Source organism: Pelodiscus sinensis, chromosome 1 (genome assembly GCF_049634645.1).
Source record: "Pelodiscus sinensis isolate JC-2024 chromosome 1, ASM4963464v1, whole genome shotgun sequence".
NCBI lineage: Eukaryota > Metazoa > Chordata > Testudines > Trionychidae > Pelodiscus > Pelodiscus sinensis.
In genome coordinates, this window is record NC_134711.1 from 84,007,647 (window position 1) to 84,019,702 (window position 12,056).

Below are 12,056 nucleotides of genomic sequence, written 5' to 3' on the forward strand. Positions count from 1 at the left end.
GTACCTGGCTGGTTTCTATGCTGCTGGCTCTGGGGTAACCCCCACTGGCTGCCATGGGTACCAGGACCCAGCAAAACAGGATGAGTCACTATGCAAACCAGTATGGCCAGACACCCCCCATGGAGAGGAACAAAGGAAGGTGGAATGCTGCCCTGGCTGGGGGGCAGGGCTGGAAGAGAGTTAGTTGGTTGCTGTCTGAGAGCATGGAGGAGACAGCCTAGGGAAAGGGGCTGGAATTTAGGGGCCCAGTCTCCCCCATCTCAGGGGGGCCTGAGGCATCCTAGCCCAGCTCTGTGACCAGATTACATCTGTGCTGTGCTGTATCCTGGAGAGGCAATAAACTTCCTCTATTCCACCGGCTGGTGCAGTCTGTTTGTGCCATTTCGGGGTGCAGGAGACGGGGGACCCCCAACCCGCCGTCACACATGCGCAATGCGGGTCTTGCGTATCCACAGTGCAGGGTAGGCAAGTAGGTTTTGCCGCTGTTTCTCAAGCCCTGATTATTTGTGATTATGATTGTGTATTAATTTCTTCAACTCTTCATTTGGCATATTGCAAATGCTTTAATGGTGCAGTTGCTTTTACTGTACTTTTTTGCTAAGTATAGATATATATTATATCCTGATTAGATTTTAAAAGTGTATTTTAAGAAAGAAATAAAATTATATAGAGTTAATAAATGGAATTTCTTTGTTTAAAGGGTTTTTGAGAGTTTGTTCATACTAAACATATAGATAACCGATCTATCGTTTGATGGCAAAACCCAGAAGAGATTACTTTCCTCTTAATATCTTGAATGGCTAGCATTACAGGCACTAGGGCTCTCTTTTGTTATTCTTTTTACCTATGTCTTTTTGGCCATGTCTACACCTAAAAACTATTTCAAAATTACTAATTTGGATGTAAGAACTCCCAATTTAACAAATTCAAACTAGCGTGTCCTCGCTACGGGGAAGCCTTGAAATTAGTCTGAATTAGTCCAAAATAGTGCATGCACATTTAACGGACCCTGCCTGGAACTTAGAGCCCCTGGAAAAACTCTGGTGAGGGCACCAGGAGGACGGATACTTCCTGTGGCTGCTTGGTTCAGCATGCTTTCAGGGGCTCCTCTCTATGGCCACATCTCACAAGTCACTCCTCCACTGCCTCCCTCCTCGCAGAACAGAAAAGGGACGCAGTGGGCATGTGCCTTCTTGTGCTCTGATTGCCAACATGGATGCCACCGCACTGACGCCATGAAGTCAGAGCTGCTGCAAAGCAGTGCAAAGCTCATGGTCCTTCTGCTGTGCCTCATGGTGCAGTAGTTCCAAAGTGCCTGCGTAGAATCATAGAACCATAGAGCTGGAAGAGACCTCAGAAGGTCATCAAGTCCAGCCCCCTGCGCTAGGCAGGACCAATCCCAACTAAATCAACCCAGCCAGGGCTCTGTCAAGCAGAGACTTAAACCCCTCTAGGGATGGAGACTCTACTACTTCCCTAGGTAACCCATTCCACTGCTTCACCACTCTCCTAGTGAAATATTTTTTCCTAATATCCAACCTGGACTTCTCCCACCACAACCATTGCTCCTTGTTCTGCCATCTGTCACTACTGAGAACAGTCTTTCTCCAGCCTCTTTGGAACCTCCCTTCAGGAAGTTGAAGGCTGCTATCAAATCCTCCCTCATTCTTTGCTTCTGCAGACTAAAGAGACCCAACTCCTTCAGCCTCTCCTCATAGGTCATATGCTCCAGCCCCCTAATCATTTTCGTTGCCTTCCGCTGGACCCTCTCCAATGTGTCCACATCCTTTTTGTAGTGGGGGGCCCAGAAATGGACACAATATTTCAGATGTGGCCTCACCAGAGCCAAATAAAGGGGAATAATCACATATCTGGATCTGCTGGCAATGCTCCTCTTAATGCAACCTAATATGCCATTAGCCTTCTTGGCTACAAGGGCACACTGTTGACTCATATCCAGCTTCTCATCCACTGTAACCCCCAAGTCCTTTTCTGCAGAACTACTACTTAGCTGGCTGGTCCCCAGCCTGTAACAATGTTTGGGATTCTTCCGTCCCAGGTGCAGGACTCTGCACTTGTCCTTGTTGAACCTCATCAGATTTCTTGTGGCCCAATCCTCTACTTTGTCTAGGTCACTCTGAACCCTATCCCTGCCCTCAAGCATATCTACCTCTCCCCCTAGCTTAGTGTCATCTGCAAACTTGCTGAGGGTGCAATCCATCCCCTCATCCAGATCATTAATAAAGATATTGAACAAAACCGGTCCTAGAACCGAACCTTGGGGTACTCCGCTAGAAACTGACTGCCATCCTGACATCGAGCCGTTGATCACTACCCGCTGGGCCCGGCCTTCTAGCCATCTTTCTATCCATCTTACCGTCCATTTATCCAATCCCCATTCCCTTAACTTGCTGGCAAGAATATTGTAGGAGACTGTATCAAAAGCCTTGCTAAAGTCAAGGTATATCACATCCACTGACTTCCCCATGTCCACAGAGCCAGTTATCTCATCAGACGCTAATCAGATTGGTCAGGCACAACTTGCCCTTTGTGAATCCATGCTGACTATTCCTGATCACTTTCCTCTCTTCCAAGTGCATGTTGCTACAGAGGGACCAGTATGAGGAGGACGAACCCCAGCCTGCCTCGCAGACCCTGTTTATCCAGATCCTGGTGCTTCTACTGCTGTATACACTCCCTCCCTTGGATACCATGGAACACCACTTCTGGCAACGGGACACAAGTTCAGATTGTTGGGACCGCATTGTCCTGCAGGAATGGGATGATCAGGAGTGGCTGCAGAACTTCTGCATGCGGAAGGCCATCTTTCTGGAGCTCTGTGAGTGGCTCACCCCTGCCTTCGGGCTACAGGACACCCGACTGAGACCCGCAATCCCCATGCAGAAGTGTGTGGCCATCACCCTGTGGAAGCTTGCCACACTGGACAGCTACCACTCAGACAGGAACCAGTTCAACGTGGGGAAATCCACAGTCAGGGCCATGTTCCTGCAGGTAGCCAAGGCCATCAGTTACGTGCTGCTACAGAGGGTCATCACTCTGGGCAACATGGACAGAATCATTAACAGCTTTGCTGTCATAGGCTTCCCCAACTGCGTGGAAGCCATAGACAGCACACACATCACTATCCTGGCCCCCCTCTATCGAGCCTCAGATTTCATCAACAGGAAGGGGTACTTCTCCATGGTGCTGCAGGTCCTCATGGATCACAAGGGATGCTTCACTAACATCAATGTTGGATGGTCTGGAAAGGCACACAAGGCCCGCATCTTTCGAAACTCCTGCCGCTTCTGAATGATGCATGCCGGCATTTTTTCCCCAGACCACACCATCAGAGTAAGGAAGGCAGACATGGCCATCATGATCATGGGTGATACAATCTACTCTTTACTCCTCTGACTCATGAAGCCTTACATGAGCAGCCTGTACTGCATCAAGGAGCAGTTTAACAGCAGGCTGGGCAGGTGCCGAATGATGATGGAATATGCATTCAGCTGTTTAAAGGGGAGATTCAAGACTCTCCTCATCTTCCCGACCTTCTCCTTCCCACCTTTCCCCCACACATTCTCCACCCACGCCCACCCCCAGTGCGCAGAGCAAATCAGACATTGTTTATTAAAAAATGGGAGTCTTTATTCAGGAGACATACAACAGGGGAGGGAATGGGAAAAGAACCTGGAATGGGGGAGGTGGGCTCAGTGATGGGGCTGGGAGTGACACTTGCCTCTGGACACCAAATTTGGTATACTGCTTCCTTTTATCATAACTTAAAGCAAGGGAAGGGTTTGGTTGTGCCAGAAAAATGGGATGTGCCTGGAATGGGATTGCTTCTCATAAAACCATACAGAAAAGAGGCAGAATCACCAGGCAGGTGAAAGGTGCTGGCTGTGGCCCCAATCCCCCATGAATGAAAATAGCACAGTCTGGTATAGGAATTTCTCTAAATTTGTGGTTGCAATCCAGAAAAATATGACAAAAATATGCAAAGACAAGATCTCACAGGAACACAGTGTTTGGCTACTCTGTATCAACCATATGAAAGCATATAGAAATCAGACCCCATGTAATCTGATATGATAAGAAATTATCTAATGGGCCAGAAACCACCAGGTGTTCATAAGAGTCGTACAAAAGTAAAGTATTTCCCAGCAAACAGTAGAAGAACGTGCTGCCCAGAGGAGATTAAGGCATATCCATTTTCCCACAGACTGACGGTTGGGAAACTTTCATTCTTAACCCATTAGGGTAATTTGCTAGCAAACAGTAAGACATTTTGCTGATATTGACTGTCCACTGGCACACACACACACCCTCCCAGTGGCTGTGGTTCACCATGTAAAATGAATACAGAAAATGGTCTTCAGACTATATGCAAGAGAAAAAACTGGCTAGCTTTAATAATTAAAAATTAATTTCCATTGAGAAAAGTAAACAGTGTGGCAGCATGTCGGGATTCCCCTGCCTCCTGCACCCCTGTAATGGCACAAGCAGACTCCACCAGCCAGTAGAATAGCCAGGAGTTTATTGTTTCTCCAGGATACAGCACAGCAAAGATGTAATCCGGTTACAGGGCAGGCCTAGGATGCCTCAGCCCCCCTTGAGATGGGGGAGACTGGGCCCCTAAACCCTAGCCCGTTGCTTAGGCTGCCTCCTCCATGATTGCAGACAGAAACTAACCAACATCCCTTCCAGCCCTGCTCCCCCAGCCAGGGGCTGGCCCTCCCTCCTTCTTTTGTTTCTCTCCCTTTGAGGTAACTGGTCCGACAGGTTGGGAGCCCCTTGCATAATGACTCATCCCCTGTCCTGCTGGGCTGTGCTACAAACAGCCATCAGCAGAGGTCACCCACAGCCCACCACCCAGCATAGCAACCAGCAAGGTACCAACACTACATCACACAAGGTTCAAACTAAAATTCAGAAAAAGAAATAATGAAAGGGAAGGTAAAAAACCTGTTGCATCTTTTACCCTTCCATCCTTTGTCTGTATGTTTGTCCATTCATAGTGTAGGCTCTGTAGAATAGCATCCTTATTTGTTTATAACAGTGCCCTAAAGTGCACTAGGTACTATAAAGGAAGATAAAGAATGGGCAAGTTTTGCAATTGGACCTCCTGAATTATCATGTATGTAGGGTTACCAACCATCCAGGATTGGATTGGAGTCCCTGGGAATTACAGATTATCCTTTAATTAAAGATTATGTCATGTGGTAAAATATCCAGGAATATATCCAAACCAAATTGGCAACAGTACAAATATGATTTTATAAACTCAAAATGGTCTCATTAGCCAGATGAAAAAAAATACAAAATGGTGCCTTTGGTACCAATCCTGCAAAGATTTGAAAACGTGCTCATCTTTACACATGGCAAAACGTCCAATTGAAGACAATGGGATTATTCACGATGAGAAAATAAAGTACATAGGCAAGTCTTTGCAGGATTGGTGCCTTAGAATGGGTTCACACAGGACCCTGCAAAATCCTGCAATTTTTACAAGATGGAAATGATAGCACTGTACTAGTAAAGTGTTTCCTTTCTTTCAATTGGGACAAAAGCAGAATACTTCTTCCACCTACACTAATTCCAATTCTAATGGATTATCAGAATCCATGAATTAATTATTGGCTTGTTTTGTGTGTATGAAATTAATGAATAGGCAAAAGAGAACATATCATTCAAATTAGTGTAGAGATGCAAACAACATGGTTTCTTCTGAATTTAGAAATAACAGCTGTCTTGACTTTCAGATAAAGCTTGTACTCTTTCTCCTCTCCCCACACAGAGATGCACAGTCCCCCAACACAGCAGAGCCAGCGTGGTTGCACTTTACTGAAAGGTAGAGATTTTGAGAGCCCATTGCAAGTGTATGCATCCCCTGGCACTCTGTTCCACAGAGGTTCTCTGCAAGTAGTTTCACAGAACAACTTGAAGAAGGGGAGAGGGTACTGCTGGTTTTGATACATTGCAGGTCTAGTGGCCACTGCTCCTACAGAGGGTTGTCAAGCACTGCTACTCCATAGCAAAGAAAAGCATTGTCTGGGGAAGGATATGCCCTATGTGTTTATGACTGTAACTTGTAATGGCATACCGCACAAATTTAATTACCATGGCAACTAAATACAATAGCATAACTCAATTCAGTTGTTGTACACGACATCTTCTGCTGACATAATACAGAGGCAAGGCGTGTGGTGATGGCAAATTTGCAAAGAGTGGATTACAGCACAAGCCATCTAGGAACCCACTAACACGAGCACTGTTCTAAAAGTCTAAGGTACTGATTGGAGAGAGGCATGCTCAAGGTACCTGGGGGTAGCCCAGGATGTCCACTTTCTAGTTTGCGAATTCTTCTATCAGGAGAAAAGCAAGCAACTCATGTTGCAAAACTACTATAAAGTGCCAGGCAAAAAATGTTAAATGTGAAAGGGTTGTTGGTAACGTTGGTGGAAGCAGAGTTACCAACAGGTAAACTAATATTCTAATAGCAAAAATAATGGCAATAAAATGTCCAGTGTAAGTTATACTTGCCAAAGGCAAAAATTAATCTTTCACCAACATGCAAAGGCATCTGGAATAGTATCAGATGAGCAATTCAGTCTAAAAATTAAGCTTCAACTCAATAAAAAATATATAGATAGAAAATGCAAATATAAAATTAATTTATTCTGAAACAACAATAGAAAGACTCCATGGTAGGTATCATATGTTCATTTCTGTATGTGCCAAAGTCCATTGCACAGTTATATATAATTTAAATAGCCAGATGTTAGTAAATCACATACCTGAGTTTTCAAAATAATTGTAAAAAAAAATTTAATCCTCGCTTCTTTCTAAAATGGAAAGCTGTACAATAATCTTTTTGGTATTAGAAGCTTTCGTTTCCCTTTTCCCCGCCCCTTCTCCATGCAGTTATAGTATGCAGTAAGTCCACACCAGTCCCAAATATATCCAAAATGTGCAAATGCACATAAATGTCCCATTAAAATGAGAGTTGTATTACTCTTGAATAATCTTTAACACAGAATCAAAATCTCACTTGTATTTGGGGTTAATTTTAACCAGTTAGAGATGATTCAGTTTTGAATCTCTAAAAACTAATCTGAAATGTCAGAGCTGTCTAGGATATGGTAGAAAAGCTATATATATATAAAATGAGTATCAGATACCTAGTAGCTAACTGCTGTCAGAATTAGTTCTAATTTGGAATAAGGATTTCAGAATATTTTAAAGTATGCTATGTTAGCTGGCAACACTGTCGTTAGTAGTTTAGTAGAGAGGATGAACATGTATAAACAACATACAAGGAAAAACATATTGCCACCAATTGAAAAAGCATTAACAAAAGTGCAGTGCAGCAGGTGAAGCAAACATACTGAGCCTTTTCTATTCTTAACAACAGCAGTGTGCTGGGATGCAGTTGCTGTAAGACTGCCAATGGCATACCAGTCCCCTGATTGGAAGACATCCAGATAATTTGCACAATTGTGAGCATCAATTGATTAGCTGTTTCGTTTTTTTCAGCTACATGATTTAAGTGTCATATCTGGGCCAAGAGTGCAAGATGGGTGGAGAGCAGAAAGAGGAAAAAAGATTGAGATTGCAGTTAAGCAGGAGTATATTCCTAGACAGAAATTAAAAAATGAAAAACAACAACAAAAAATACTAGGAAAGCCACCAAGAAGGAGAAAGTCTTCTAATTTACATCACTATATGCTATTGGAAAAAAGAGAAGAGAACAATCAAATATTACACTAAGATAATTGGTCAGTTGGAAGATTATGGCCCAAATTCTGCTCTTGTAAATAAAAATGCTTCATAAGATCACAAACATCCAAACCAAACCTCTGTTGCTAGATACTGTAGTACACACATCCTGAGTTTCAGAACTCTGTCTTCTTCTGAGTCTCCTGCCTCAATTAGGCTACATCTATACTGCACTCTCTTGAGCAAGAAAATATGCAAATGAGGTGAAGTGATGAATATTGCCATGCCTCATTTGCATACTTAATGAACTGCCATTTTTGCACAAGGGGCTTTTGTGCAAAAAGGAGCTGTCTACATGGCTCCTTTTTGCACAAAACCCGCCTCTCGTGCAAGAACCGTTTGCCTGAAAAAAAGCAGCAGAACGGCTCTTGTGCAAGAGGGGGGTTTTGTGCAAGAAGGAGCCATGTATATGGCTCCTTTTCCCACAAAAGTCCCTTGCACAAAAATGACATCTCATTAAGTATGCAAATGAGGCACAGCAATATTTACCACTTCACCTCATTTGCATATTTTCTTGCGCAAGAGAGCACAGTATAGATGTAGTCTCAGAGTTTAAAGATATGTTAGCATTTGCTAGCTTAATACATGCTGACATTTTAAAAGTCTACTGTAAACAAGGCACACTTGTAAGCTAATTGAGTTAAAGGCTAGCCTTCCTGCTATATTTTATCTTAACTAGCTTAGTATTTGCTAATGCTCAACTTTCCTCATCTGGACTAGAGATTTAAAAGACAGAGCAAGATAATAATGTAACTAGAGTTATCAAGTGATTTAAAAAATTAATTGTGATGAATCACATGATTTCAAAATTGATTGTGATTAATAGAGCAATTTATCACACTCTTAATAACAAAATTCCATTTTTGCATGTTTTCACATTTTCAGATATATTGTTTTCAATTATAACACAGAATCTAAAGTGTATGTGTGGCGGAGTCCTCGCTCAGGCCCCTTGGTCTGGGACACCTTCTGGACCACAAATCAGCCAGAGACGCTGATCCGTCTGCAGATCTGGTGCAGTCATCCGTGCTTTTATTATTAGTGCCTACCACCTTCTATTTACAAAGCTTACAGTTCATTCAGTCAGCTCCTCCATCTGCCTGGGAGCACACTAAGCTATACCCTTCCTCCTTGCCCCTTCCTGGCTTCCTTCCTCTGCCTTATATAGCCCTCTCCCAGTGAGGCCCACAGCTGTTTCTAATAGCCCTTCAGGCCTGGGCTTGCTCAGCTGTGGCCATCAGCCACTTCGGGCAGGCTACAATGGCAGAGCTCTGGCTTAGCCATCAGTCTATCACAGTATGGTACTCGTTTTAGATTTGTACTGTAAAAATAAAAAGTAATATTTTTCAATTCACTTAATACAAGTATTGTAGTGCAATCTCTTTATCATGAAAGATGAACTTACAAAGGTAGACTTACGTACACAAATAACTGCACTCAAATATAAAATAATGTAAAACTTTAGAGCCTACAAGTCCACCCAGTCCTACTTCTTATTCCACCAATTGCTTAAACAAGTTTGTTTATATTTGCAGGAGGTAATGATGGTCATTTCTTATTTACAAGAGCAACTAAAAGTGAATATAGGTATTCTCATGGCACTGTTCTAGCCGACATGGCAAGATATTTATTTACCAGATGCATTAAAGATTCACGTGTTCTTTCATGCTTCAGCCTCCATTCCACTGGATGTGCGTCCATGCTGATGATTGGTTATGCTCAATAATTATCCAAAGCAGTGAAGACCAAAGCATATTAATTTTTGTTGTCTGAGTCAGATGACACCAGCAGAAGGTTGATTTTCTATTTTTTAGTTTCTGCATTGGAGTGTTACTGTTTTAAGACTTCTAAAAGCATGTGCCACATTGTATCCCTCTCAAATTTTGGAAGGCATTTCAGATTTTTAAATCTTGGGTCAAGTGCTATAGCTATCTTTAGAAATCTCATGTTTTGTCAAATCTGCAGTGAAAGTGTTCTTAAAATGAACAACATATGCTGGGTCATCATCCAAAACTTCTAAAAAAAGAAATCTATGGCAGAATGTGGGAGCAGGAGACATACAATTCTCTCTCAAGGACTCACAAGTTACTTTTTTAATGAGCATCTTCAGCATGGAATCATGTCCTCCAGAATGGTGGCCAAAGTATGAAAGGGCATATAAACATTTAGCATATGTGGCACATAAATACCTTGCAATGCTGCCTACAAAAGTATCATATGAACACGTGTTTTTTACTTTCAGGTGATGTTGTAAATAAGAAGTGGGCAACATTAACTCCAGTAAATGTAAATAAACTTGTTTTTCTTAGTGATTGTTTGAACAAAAAATAGGAATGAGTGGACTTATAGGCTCTAAAGTTTATTTTGTTTGGTTGGTTTTGAGTGTAGTTATGAATTAAAAAATCAATTTTACATTGCAAATATTTGTAATAGTAATAATATAAAGTGAGCACTGTAAACTTTGTATTCTATGCAAATTTAAATTACTGTATTTGAAAATACAGAAAAACATCCAGAATATTTAATAGGTGTCAATTAATATTCTATTGTTTAGCAGTGCAATTAAAACTGCTATTAATTGTAATTTTTTAAATAATAATTAATTTGAGTTAATTGTGAGAGTTAACTGTGATCAACTGCCCTAAATCTAATATTACACATTTAAATCCTAGACAAAAGGAGGTGTTAGTGGATCCACCTCACTTCATCATGTTGGTATGTCCAACTGACTCAAACTTTGAATCCTTTTTCCTCTTTTAAATTTTCTGTCTGGGTGAGCTCATCCATTCACACAGTTTCGGCTGTTCTCTTGATGATGATTCACAAATCTACCATTTCACTCTTCATCTGTCTCTCACCATCTAAACATTCATTTCATACAGTCTCTTAAGCATCTCTTCTTTGATCCTACATGGTTATCTTAAAATTAACATGGTCAAAACCCTACCCGTACCCTCCATTCTCTGGCGCTCTTGATATCTCCCCTAGCACTCAGGCTAACAAGCTAGAGTCATCTTTCACTCCTCCCTATTTCTGTACATCTAGATTGCATCCAAATTTGTCACTTCAGCCTCCCTACAAATTTCTGAAATCCAACCTTTATTTCTACCCACACTTCAAAAAACACTTCAGAAGATTATTTCCTATTCTTATTATGGCATCCTTTCTGTCTTCTTTCATACTCACATAACTTCCTATAACCTATACACCTGCCAAGATAAGCTTTTATAACTATAAATCTAAACACAGTACCTCTTCTCTTTTTGTGCCTCTACTGACTATCCTTTTCTTTGCTGTTTCCAGGTCATACTTCTTGTTTCACTTTCCAGGCCCTCTACAACTAAGCCTCTCACAGTTAATATACAAAAAAAACATACAGTATACAGTAATCCCTTACTTAACACGTTCCTGTTTAACACGTTTTCACGATAGCACAATTTTTTTTTAGGGGACATTTTTCAAACAACACAACCCCATTCTTGCAATAACACGATTTCCCCTAGGGCCGGACGGTGGCCGGCAGCTGCACAAGGCTTCCCCTGCTTCCCTGCAAACAGGCAGAGGTTTGCCGCTCGCAGCGTGACCCCATCTGGCTGGATGCAAGGCAACTGGCCAGAGGGGGTCACCGGGGAACTGCACGGCAAGCAGCAAACCTCTGCCGCTTTGTAAGGAGGAAAAGGAAGCCCCACGCAGCTGCCGGTGACCAGCCAGCTGGGGAAACCCAGACGCCGGCTGTAAGCCCCCTCCCCTGTCCTTCCCTTTCCTTCTCCAGAGCCAAACACCTCTCCTGCCTGCTATAACCCAGTCCCCTTTCTCTCCCAACCTTATGTCCTGGACCAAGCTGCTAACAAGTGCAGGCTGGAGGTGCGAGCACACATGTGCTTGAAATGCAACCCCCACCTTTTCCATTATTTTCAATGGGAAAATTGACCCCGCATAACACGTTTTCACTTAGCACAATCATTTTCTGAAACATACCTACCGTGTTAAATGAGGAATTACTGTACTCATAAGTAATATACTTATCCACTTATCTCTTATCATGTTGGCTCAATGTCCCTACCCTCTGTCAATGATGCCAGACTTAATTACCAGCTTCTCTGCGTATACCACAACACTCTTGTGCTTTCTACCACGCTGCCCCTTATGTACAGAACTCCCTCCATATATTGATCTATAAAGGTAGTACCCTACCCTATTGATCTATAAAGGTAGTACCCTTCTATATAGCTTACTGCATACTCATCACTTTGACTAGATCTGAATGGAAATCC

General features: G+C 42.4%; 1 protein-coding gene across 9 annotated transcripts in view; it reads right to left on the bottom strand.

The window, feature by feature from the left end:
• Positions 1 to 12,056, bottom strand: part of ANKS1B (ankyrin repeat and sterile alpha motif domain containing 1B) — an 823,383-nt gene that overhangs the window by 585,266 nt on the left and 226,061 nt on the right. The window lies entirely within an intron of this gene.